The following is an 11468-nucleotide window of genomic DNA, read 5'->3' as shown; positions in this document are numbered from 1 at the left end:
TCACTGCTTGTATGAGCAGCGGGTAGTTCTTTCTCCAGGCTCGGCAAACGATAAGGATGGGTTCCTCGGCGTCACCACGTCACCACCCAAAACGGTGTTTTGGAGAGGGGAGAGCGGTGGTGGGGTAGGTGGCTGCTGGACACAGTGTGTGCTTACATCACCAGCACTCTGGGGCCCTTTGTGCTCTCTGATCCAGGATTACTGAGCCGCTTTCAAACAGGGAGACACAAGCTGCGGAGGGAATGTTCAGGGAGAGATGGTGACAGGAGCTGCATGTGTGGGTGTTTTTGTGTGTTTGTGTGCTACACAAATAGGAGGTTACATGCACTGCAATTAATGTGACGCCTGTGTCCATATACACACTTTGAGCAGAGTGAACTCTTGCTCAATAAGGTTTCAGCAAAGCTTGTGTCTGACTGTCTGGGACAAAGGTTTGATCTTCTAAATATTCTAAATGTGCCGACAGTATTGCCTTAGATACACTGTGTACAGATGTCACAGTTACCACACTAGAGACTATTATGGTTTTAGTAGCTCTGGAATTTGCATCTTTCGGTCGTCGCCTCCCACGGCCAGCAGAGAGTGTGTACGGCAGCATCACAGACTGATGATAGACAAAAGTATTTAGGGTGTTATGATAGGACATGATGTTTGATCAAGCTGTAGGTGTGGCATCAGTGACTACACTCACTGTCTAACTTGTGGTATGAATGTAAACAAATGGTCTGCCATCACAAAAAAGAGGATGAAGAAAGAGTGTTCTTTCTGATAGTACTGATGAGCAGCGGTCACTGTGGAGGAAAGTCAGAGGTTTAACCTCTTGTGTTAGGATCACCACTGATAATGCATAAATTTGTTTATTACATCAAGGCTTTTCTTTGTCAGGAACCTATATTTAAACAAAATAAAAATATATATATATATATTTTCACTAAATTCTAAAATGCTTTGGTTAAAATTATGACATTTGTGTTGTCAGGGTTGGTTACGGCCTGGATATAACAACTGAACAATAATGAGTTAAAACTGAAATCAGTGCAAAACCAACCTTTTCATGGATAAGGAACCTAACAACATAACCAAGAGATGAGAAACGAATGGGATGATAAATAATTGTTTTTACTGTGTTTTACAGCTGATTTAAGACGTGGGTCAAAACTGACCCTAACACAAGAGATGGTAGCAGAAAACTGACAACAGGAATGTTCAATTATAGTCAAGGGGTATACTACTGACAAAAAAGGCCCAGGGGCCCATACCAAAAATATTAAAACCAACATTCATGGATAAGGAAGCCTAACAAAGAGATGAAAAACAAATTGGATGAAAAAAAGAGAAAAGTTTGTAGTGTATTTATTTACAGCTGATTTAAGACTCGGTCCAAAACTGACCCTAACACAAGGATTGATAGCAGCAAGCTAACGCAAAAGGAAGGTTAAGCTAACATGTAGTGTAATGGTCCAGTCATGGATGTGTGTCTTGGTGTGAAAGGTGATGAGGAGGTGCTAAAGATCAGCTTGATGATGTAAGTAAGTCACAGGGCACAGCACTAGTGACTCAGCTCACACATTATAGTTAACGCTGGGAACATGCTAATGCTTGTCTAGGGATGGGTACCGAAACCTGGCGATAGACAGCCCCGAAGGGTATATTTTAAAGACAAGGGCATTAAAAAGCTTAGGCGTCTGCTTTCGGTAGGCCTACTGGAGCAATTTAGATTCTCAATTTGTTATTGATTTATAATTTCACATCAGTTACACTGTTTCATTTTAAATACTGCATATACTCAAGCAAAAAACAAACAACAACAAAAAAAACGTATGCACACCTTTTAAAAAAATACCCCCATACACTGGACATTTTGTTTTATTAAGAAACGTTGTTTTCTTAATAAATCAATTACCTATCACAGTGCAGACATGTGTGTTGGAGTATTTTCTGTTTCAAATATCTATTCACAATTTTTTTTTTAATTATCCATCCATCCATTGTCTTATACCCCATCTTTTTTTCTTTTTTTTTTTAACACATCTCATGCGCACACAACAAAAAAGATATTCGCCAGGAATTACTTCACTACTACATACTGTAGTCAACTTACTTATGCAACCACTGTGCCAACATTCTTCCAGGCCCAGGGGGTTTGACTAAAACTAAAACTCATGTTCCTATACTGGCTGTATCATTTACAATCATCCTATCTGATGACCGCACTCACGTCCTCGGTGTGATGTCTCTGCTTGGCTCCTAAGTGTCCTGCAACTTGGTCCATTAGGTTTTGGACCTTTACATGTGAATACTATTTAAAATCCAGAGTTATTTTGCCAATTCTCCTTCCTTATCTGATGTGTTGCTGTACCTTCAGATTCAGATTCATAATTTATTGTCACCCTATTGTCAGTCAGACCTGCTCTGAACTTGCTTAACAGATGACTTTCTGTGGGCTACTGGGTAAACAACTGTGCTTTGCCAGGATATGGGCATCATTAATACCGGGCCTGCAGCTCTGTCTGCCACAGCCAATATTGTCTTTTGTTACAGTCTTCTTATCCCGGAGAAAGGCTGTAGTTTTTATCCCCTTGAATGGTCATGGTCAGGATAGGAAAAGGTAGATGGCGAGAGAGTGAAAGGTAAAGAGGGAGGAAATGTCCATCATATAGACAGTGAATAGAAAAGTGTGAGAATTGTCTATTATTATACACTCACACACCTTAAAGGCAGAGTCTGGATTTTCATTTTGAAATGAAATCCTGCTTACTGTAATCATCACCTATGGGCTGTGTGTACGTGTGGTGGTGACTGTGCCTGAAAAGACCCCCACCCCCACCTTCTCCCACCTGTATTTTGATGTTTTGGTGTAGTTGGGATGTTTCTGGGTGGGGAGTCCCCAGCCAATGACAGAGCACAGCCAGGTGAAGTTGGGAGTGTGGCGCCGTGGGTTTGTATAAAACATAAATCAAGCCGGGAGAAATGGTGTATACAAAGCGTAGAAAAGGAAATCCAGTCTGAGTGAGGTGCTGGAGCATCGGGCCCTTCAGGGGGAGCCTCGAGGGCTGTGCTGTGATGAGTAGAAGGGCTGCCACACTGAGGGTGCTGATCTTGGTGGTAGTAGCAAATATTCAAAGGAGAACTTTGAAGCCAAAGTTGAGAAGGGTTCAATGTGAACAGCAGTTGAACATGGGTCAGTCCAGACAACTGCTGTGATGTGAGCTGTTGAGTCAGAGAAGAGGGGCCCAAATTGAACGTTGTTGACAAACTGCAAGGAACAAACCTCCAGACTCTAATTTTAACCCAGACCTGATGCAAAAGTGAGCTACAGTATAAGAATTATAAACCGATCAAATTTTACAGAACCGACGAATGCACCCATTGTCAATTTAAACACCCTTAAATTCTATGATTAAAGCAGAAGTAAGCGATCCGGTTGTTTTGGCTAATGCTGCGTTCCAGGCAGGCTTTTGAAACCGTAAATTACAGCTTCAAGTCACGACTTAAGACTTTGTAGCGTTCCAGGCAACCCACTCGTGTTTCTCCGACCTGTTTTACCTGTGAAAGTCACTATAACGGCCACTCGTAACTTCCGACCTGTGAAGTCGTACCAGATCGAACTGGTAGACTTCACAGGTCGGAAAAACACGAGTTACGAGTTGCCTTGAACGCACCATAACGTCTTGTCAGCCGATGGAGTTAGTCCTCGTCCCTACGTCACCACATTCACGCGCATCCCTTGGCTGCACACACAGCCCTTCATGCCGTTCTCTCTCCTCATTGGATAAAAATTGTAGGATACGAGAAAAGTTTTCTCCTCGGCTCAGAGCAGAGCAGAGGGACTGAGAGACCCGTGTTTTGGTCCAAACACTCCATGTAAGTGATTGCTGTCGGAAGATAGAACTATTTAAGACTTATATTAACACAAAAATATCGCTTACTTCTGCTTTAAGTGAAATTTAAAGCAGCACAAATAATGTGTAAAGTACATAATAATTTGCTTTGCCAATATTAAACAGCGTTGTGTTTCATACAAATCTGTTATGAAAGCTGAAGCTCAGACATGTAGTTTAAAATTGGCCTTTTTTGAAGATGTTTTTCTTTTTCTTTTTTGTTCTGTGTTTTTTTCTCTCTCTTTTTATATTTTGTAAAAAATGGTAGGCATAATAAGCACGAGCTTCAGCCTACACCTTTTCGATTAGCTCCATTCCTCATTGTATTTTGTTTATATTATGAGTAGATCTCATTTGTTGAGAAGGGGTTAAATGCTAATTGAATAAACTGAACTGAACTGGACTGAGGCGAGCCCTTAAACCAGGTCTTAGGACTCATAGTGGGCTCCTCAGACCCCATGAATTCAGTCTAACAAGCTCACACACACATTAAGTATGCTGACTAATTAAATTATGCCAGACGCCGCCGCCGCTGGGACTCTTACCATCATCACACTCCCACATCCTTTCTGCGAAGTGCCATCCTGTTGGCACGATAGTGGTACGGCCGTGTTGATGACGGTGATTAACGATGTCAGTTGGAAAAGAAACACCCGTCAGGGCGTTGCTGGCTGCCTGCGTTCTGAGTGTCTGGGACTGATGATTTCTGCGGTGACTGCAAACCAGGAATGCTACCCAGCCTGTTCTCAGATGTCATGTTGCTCCCACAACGATCCAATAGGCTACGCCACTCACAGGAGTGTTTATGGTCAGGGGAGTCATATAATGAGGAGCAAAGGGGGAAAAAGGTAGTGACTTTATAAGTAAATTTCAAAAGATGTAGAGTAGCTCTCTATAGTCACTCAAAGATCCCTAATTTTCTGAAATAAGCCTTTTACTACAGGAGCTTGACAGACAGAAAAAGAACCACCTGCTACTAAAGCACACAATAGCTTTTGATCCATTCTTTAACTGTTATTACACTCCCTGCCAGGAGGTTTTTTGTCCATACCTGATATTGTTATGCAAGCTCTGGATTGGAACGGGATTGTGGTTTAAATCCAAAACCATAGAAAAGATTATCTTCACATAAACTCCTTACAAGACTCTGCTGTAAGGGCTGTATTCAGCTAAACTGTGTCTCATGTGCTTTGACTTGCACTGTAAAGGCAGAAAGAGCAGATTAATCTCAATATTTATTTATTATACCCGTTAAAAACATGTTTAAGCTACTACAGAAAAAAAATTCATTGTATCAACAATGGACTGATGATGTATCATGTGGAAGGGGTCCCTCACAATCACTATTCAACTTTTACTTTACATCGCTATCATTTTACTATAAGCAGAAAAGCTCTGTGCACCACACCCAAAGCACTCAACTGCAGACACACACAGTTTCAGCATTGCTAATTATTTTAAATGGGAACTGGAGCACTGCCTTCTGTGGTGCCACTGAAAATAATCAGAATCAGAATACTTTATTGATCCCCAAGGGGAAATTGCTTTTTGTAACAACAACATCTCCAACTCAAAATGTACAAGTTAAAAGAGCAAAGTAATCAAGTGGTCAATAGACAAATAAAGAAATATAAATACATATATTAAAAAAATATTTTAAAAAGTACAGTAACTATTAACATATACATTTGATTTTGAAAAGTTAGTGTTTAAGAAATTAACTGACAGATACATCTACCTCAAATTTGAAAAACCTAGAATCTAGACACTCAGTGAAAGTCACTCTTGCAAGCTCTGCAGAAAGTGAAACCTGTGGAGTCAACAGGGAACGGTGCTTGGTTGTTATGCAAACATAATTACTGGTCATTCACACACTGGCTCCTGATTGGTCAGTTGAATGCACTGCTGGACATTCTGAACAGTCACACATAGAGGAAGCTTAGTCACCTTTATGGTTTAGTCATAAGGGTATTTTTAACAGCAGTGCTACTGTTGTGGCAACAGTTTGGCTAATACCCACATATGAATTCATTCACTCATTTCAGTCAGCTCAACTCAGCTTTATTTTATATGAACTGCAATGCAAAAAAGGGTTCACTTAAAGTGTCAGTGCAGTCTAAAGTGCATGAGTTCACTTGTCTGTGAGGTGGGGATTGATGGATGGATGCTACCACTCTCGGGTAGAAACTGTTTACCAGGCCTTACTGACCAATATCAGTGGTTCCACTTATTAATGTTAAGTGCTCACATGTGTGTATTTATGTCCATTTGTGAACCTCTAGGCCCGGGGATCTGCACCTGAACCACACAGCAGATCCATTAGCTCAGACACTATGAGAACCAGTATATGTGCACATTTCCCACCAGTAACTCTTTCTCCTATACCCTTTAAACGCAATCAAGCAAACTCTCTACACCCACCTTAATGCCGATCATACCAGGCTTAAATGGAGCATTACCTTCAGACAAACATCATACCATACATTTTCTGTTCCGTCTGTTGGATCAACATGACACACCGATTAAAACAACAAGTTTAATGGCGCTGAAGAGAACGGCTCAAGTTATCTAGTTAGCTGACAGACATGCATGAACCACGCAGGCTGCCTGGGAGAGTTGGTCAGATTTTACACAACAAGACGGAATTCATTAGCTAATAAATGCGTCATTAGCATCCACTGTGAACAATCCCATAATGAGAGACCACAACAATAAAAAAACAACAGTAAAACAAAACCTACATAATAAAAATCACCTCAAAGTTCAAACAATTTTCTAAGGGTAGTCAAGGATTAAGGGATGAATTAGAACAGTTTTAAATGCAGTATGTCTGATGTAATACTTCTTAAAGCTTACAGACAAAACAAAATAATTACTTTCAGTCCCATCATTCAATGGTATCATTATACTCTTGTGTTACATCTAAAAAGAAGTACAGGTACAGGTAAAACAGGGCCTGAAAAACTATTATCCTCTTGATGATTTGTTTGACATATTGCAAAGCACCCCAGGGTTACACAATACTTACTTCTCGTTAAACAATTTCACTAGGAGTGCCTCTCCAAGGTGTCATTCAGCGCTGCGTAGAACAAGGATAGGCAAATACTTCAGAAGAACAAGTCAGGGCCTTGTACCGGATGAGGCCAGGGTCAGGTCTGGCTGGGGTGTAGGGTGTTGTTGAGAGTTTAACAATTGATCCAACTTTCCATCATGTGGTTAAATGACAATATTACTTTAATTATCAAGACTGTTTTTTAATAAAAATTTTGTTTTTTCACTGACACATGAGATATTATCTCATGCATGAAAAATGAATTACCATGGTGAAATATTGTTTCTAGGGCTGCACCTGTCAATTATTGTCATTTTTGTCAACAGAGAATATTGTTCTTTTTTTTTTTAATTAAGTAGACTTTAGACTTTAGACATTTATTGTCCCTCAAAGGGAAATTCTTTTTCACATGATCATTTACATTTCGTTTCACCAGACACATACAAACACACACAGATTACAACACATTGCCACACATTATTACACTCTGGCCAGGTTATCTTGGCCTTTTGTTAAGGGTCGCTATGACGGCCGGTATTAGGCTTCTGCCGAAGCGAGCCCTTCTGCACCTCAGTGCCCTGTATCTTCGTCCTGAGGGGAGGGGGGTGAGGTAGGTGTTGAGTGGGTGTGTGATGTCCCGTTCTATTGAGATAGAAATGCGTGTGATGGACCTGTTGTGTAAATCTGATAGGTTTGGTGTGGGGAGCCCAATTATTTTGGAAGCTGTGGTGGTTATGCGTGTGAGTTTGGCTTTGTTTTTGACAGATAACATGTATTTTTCCTTTTACTGGGATTTTTTTTGTTTTTTTTAATCTTTTAACCTTGATTTTGACAGCTAGAGAGAGACAGGGAATAGGGAATCTAACCCCCGGTCACTGCAGTGAGGGTTATTGCCTCTGTTAATGGGGCGCCTGCTCAACTGAGTGAGCTGCTACACGACGCCCCAGTGAAGTGACTTTGTAAGAAATCTTTTAACAATAACTAGCTCAAGCTGCGACTTTTTTGTGAAGGACAGAGTACACCCCACAGGCTGCCATGTGGACCCCACATTTCTGGGTTATTACATGGTCCTGGTTTAAACTCCAGTGTACAGCCTGGCTTTAAAGCAACACTATGTAGTTTTTTGACCTTAAAATAATGTTCTCTAAATTCATTGAAGTGGTAGAAAAACGATTAAAAGGATGAATGGTGCCACAGCGGGGTCGCGTCAGCTGAAACTAGGCCTATGTAACTTCCCTGCGCGGGTAGGAACACTGTGGTGAGTTCCAGAGACCGAGTTGTAGCCCCGTCTCCCTGCTCCTCTCACCCACACACAAACGCCCTGTGCTGGGCTGCATGGCCGACCAGCGTCCCTCAAGCTCTGGAGCTTTGCTTGACAAGGACCTGCCGGCAATGATGACAGCTACTGGAAGAGTTGAAGAGTGTTTTTCCGCCGTTTTGTTCGTGAGAATGAAGGAGAAGAAAAGAGCTTGGTTTCTCCAAAAATGGAGCTTCGACTCTAGTTTCAGAGAAATGGTGCGGGTCTCTGGCCGCAGCGGAGACAGCGTGACACCACTGTGTGACTGACCGCCGGTGAGTGCTTTGGGGCGGGGGCGGCGGCTCACAGCGCCCGCTCCGCTGCACGTTGAAAACAGCAGTGATAACGTGCTTTCAGGTCCGAATCTCCAAACCAGAAACATTTGTAACAGCAATGGAAAAAGTGGCTAGATTTGTCACTAGTGGCTTTTGACAAAAAAAGTCGCCAAGAGGGTTTGGAAAGTCGCCAGATTTAGCGAGAAAGTCGCCAAGTTGGCAACACTGTGTAGCCGACAGCCGTACAGCACGCTACACTTTGTCCCCAGAGCAGCATTCAAGGAGACCGATTACTCAGACAAAACCAAGCTCACACACTTTATAAAAACCATTATGTTTTGATTGTAGTTTAAAACAGTTTTTACATATCAGAGGACTACCATATTCACACCTGAGAGTGTCTTAATCTGTAAAAAAAATAAAAAAAATAAAACGGTTTTGACGAGTTAACTTGTCAACGGTCCTGAGTGTTTAGCACACTGTGACGAGTTTATTCGTCAATGGTCACAAAAGAGTTAAGCTCTTTCGTCAGTTGAACCTTGTTTTTTTTAAACACTTTTAAAATGGATTTAATTGGCATCTCCGCTCTCAGTTTAACTCCAGTTTCAGCATCTTTTCAGGCACTTGTTCCTTAATGCATTGGTATTTAAAGGAAGGGCATCTGATCATACATGTCAGTAACTGCTTCAGTGAACACTGCCAGAGAAACCTGATGTACTGGAGGTTTCCTACTTTAACCAGCTGCAATTTGAAAGGTAGGGACAAAAAGATCAGGAACAACAGATTAAGAACACTCGATTAAAGGGCAGCACCCAGTCGTCCACCCATTAAATACAGACTGACACCTACTTATCAACTCTAAATGATCTATTTTATGTTGCCTAGGCTGGTAATTATGAACAATTTATGTGATTTATGAGAACAAACATTTTGTTGGAACTTGGAACCTATTCAGTTTGAGAGTGACTCCAAGTCTTGAAAACAAGATGGCTTGGCAGGTGTAATGAAAAACAAAGTAAGAGCTTTCATAACATGTTTATCCTGGAGTTTAGCTCTGTGGTTGGCAAGATCGACGTTTACTTGCACAGTAAAACTGGGAGATATAGGCGTTAGAAGCTAGGCAGGAAACAGAGGGGGGTCAGAACTGTCTTGGTCAGTCATCTGAGATCCCAATAAAACCAGCCACCTGCTGAACTTGTGTTTTTTCTCTCTTTTATTGTGACCAGCTTGTGTCACATGCTATGAAGCAATCTGAATTAAAACATGCTGACAGACTGGCCAACACACACCTGCCTGGATCTGATCAAACATGCAACGTGGCATGAAATGATGTTAGTTAAATTGAAGCTGAGGTTTATGAACCCCCGAAAAGGTCAAACTAGTGGGGATGTAACCTGCTCAAGCTTATGCAAATGCAGCAACAGCCTGAGGTGGAACATGACCAAATAGTTCTTCTGAACAACTAATTGTATGATCTCTGAGCTATGTGCCTCGACCCAACAATGAAATGTCAATGATAAATGTCAACAGAATAAAACGGTTTTGGAGCACCTTAGCACTACCTGGGTTATGTTGTGTTGCACATGATGTGTGTGCAATGAATGATGTATGAATTACTTTTCCAAACAATGTAAAAACAACTTTTGCATAACAGCTGTAACATGTCTGCTTTTTTGTTTTTTCTGTCTGTATGTTGGTTTCCAGGTCCAGGCCCATGGTTATATCACAAAAGTTGATTGTATGGCCATTAATGCATGTACAGATGTTTTTTTTTTTTTTTTTGTGGCTTTTTGTCCATCTTGGACAGAGACATGGCATGTGAGTTTGCAGTATACGTCAGCCTGAAGTCAAACCATGGACATTGCAGTTATTTGGCAGGCCTGGTTTTGGCCTACTGATAGGTGGACAAGTACATGTAGGAGCTACAGTTATAGTTTGAAAATACTATAATATTTGTGGTATTAATGTTGAGTTGTGTTATGTTGTTTTAAAGTCAAACATACACATCCTGTATTTTTAAGGGCCATGTTCACATCAGAAGTAACTCAAGGTGAGAGTAGCAGATTCAGATTCAGACTTTCAACTCATTCAGTCAAAAACAGACACTGCGTTTTAACTCCTGCAAATGGTTCAGGGTTCAAATAAAATTTGCAGTAAAGATTTTATCAGAAAACATTTTTCTCACAATTGACAATCTCATGTTCGTGTCTTGAGATTGTCACTGTGGTCATTGTCAAATCAAATCTAGCCTAAATTAAGAGGTCAGCATTGCTATACTGACCATAAAAGTGTTTATTCCACATCAAATAGCATTTACCTCCTCACAGCATTTCACTGTGGTGCTGCTCAGGGACAGGTCTGCTTTAGGTTTCTGCTGTTAGCTGATCAGCCTCATCCAATCAGAGGTTAGAATGATACTCTGATTTTCTCAGCAGTTTAAAACTAAAAGGTAATAAGCATGTGATGTTCTGCCTTATCTCTGGTATGTTTGACGTTTAGACCCCAGGACTCCCTGAAACCCGCTGATTTTGATCCTGTGTACTGATGATGGCAGACTGTATAGGAGCACAGCAGCATAGTATGTTGTAAGTGTCAGTCCTGAACATTAAAACCAATAAACATCAAGATTCAGATTCAGAAAACCATATTGAGCCCAATAAGTGCGATTCATTATAGCAGCTTACCCCATATCACATAGTTCATATAGGCTCCAACATACAAACACACATACAGCACTGTGTCAGTGCAATTACTACAGACAGTCAGGGGTCAGACAAGGACAGCCAATAAATAATAAATAATAAAAACGTACTAAGGTAATAATTTAACATCTTTATGTGCAAAAGGACATGCACTTACACCCACTGACACGCACAGACACACACACTCAGGGACCACAATGGAAATAAGCCGATGGCTTTTTTGTGTTTTTATCCCTTTGGTAGCAGCAGGGCCGTTGCTAG

Source organism: Trachurus japonicus, chromosome 1 (genome assembly GCF_045865225.1).
Source record: "Trachurus japonicus isolate A0001 chromosome 1, Traja_1.0".
In the NCBI taxonomy this organism is placed as follows: Eukaryota; Metazoa; Chordata; class Actinopteri; order Carangiformes; family Carangidae; genus Trachurus; species Trachurus japonicus.
The sequence above is the reverse complement of the archived record's forward strand: the minus strand, read 5'-3'. Positions refer to the sequence as shown.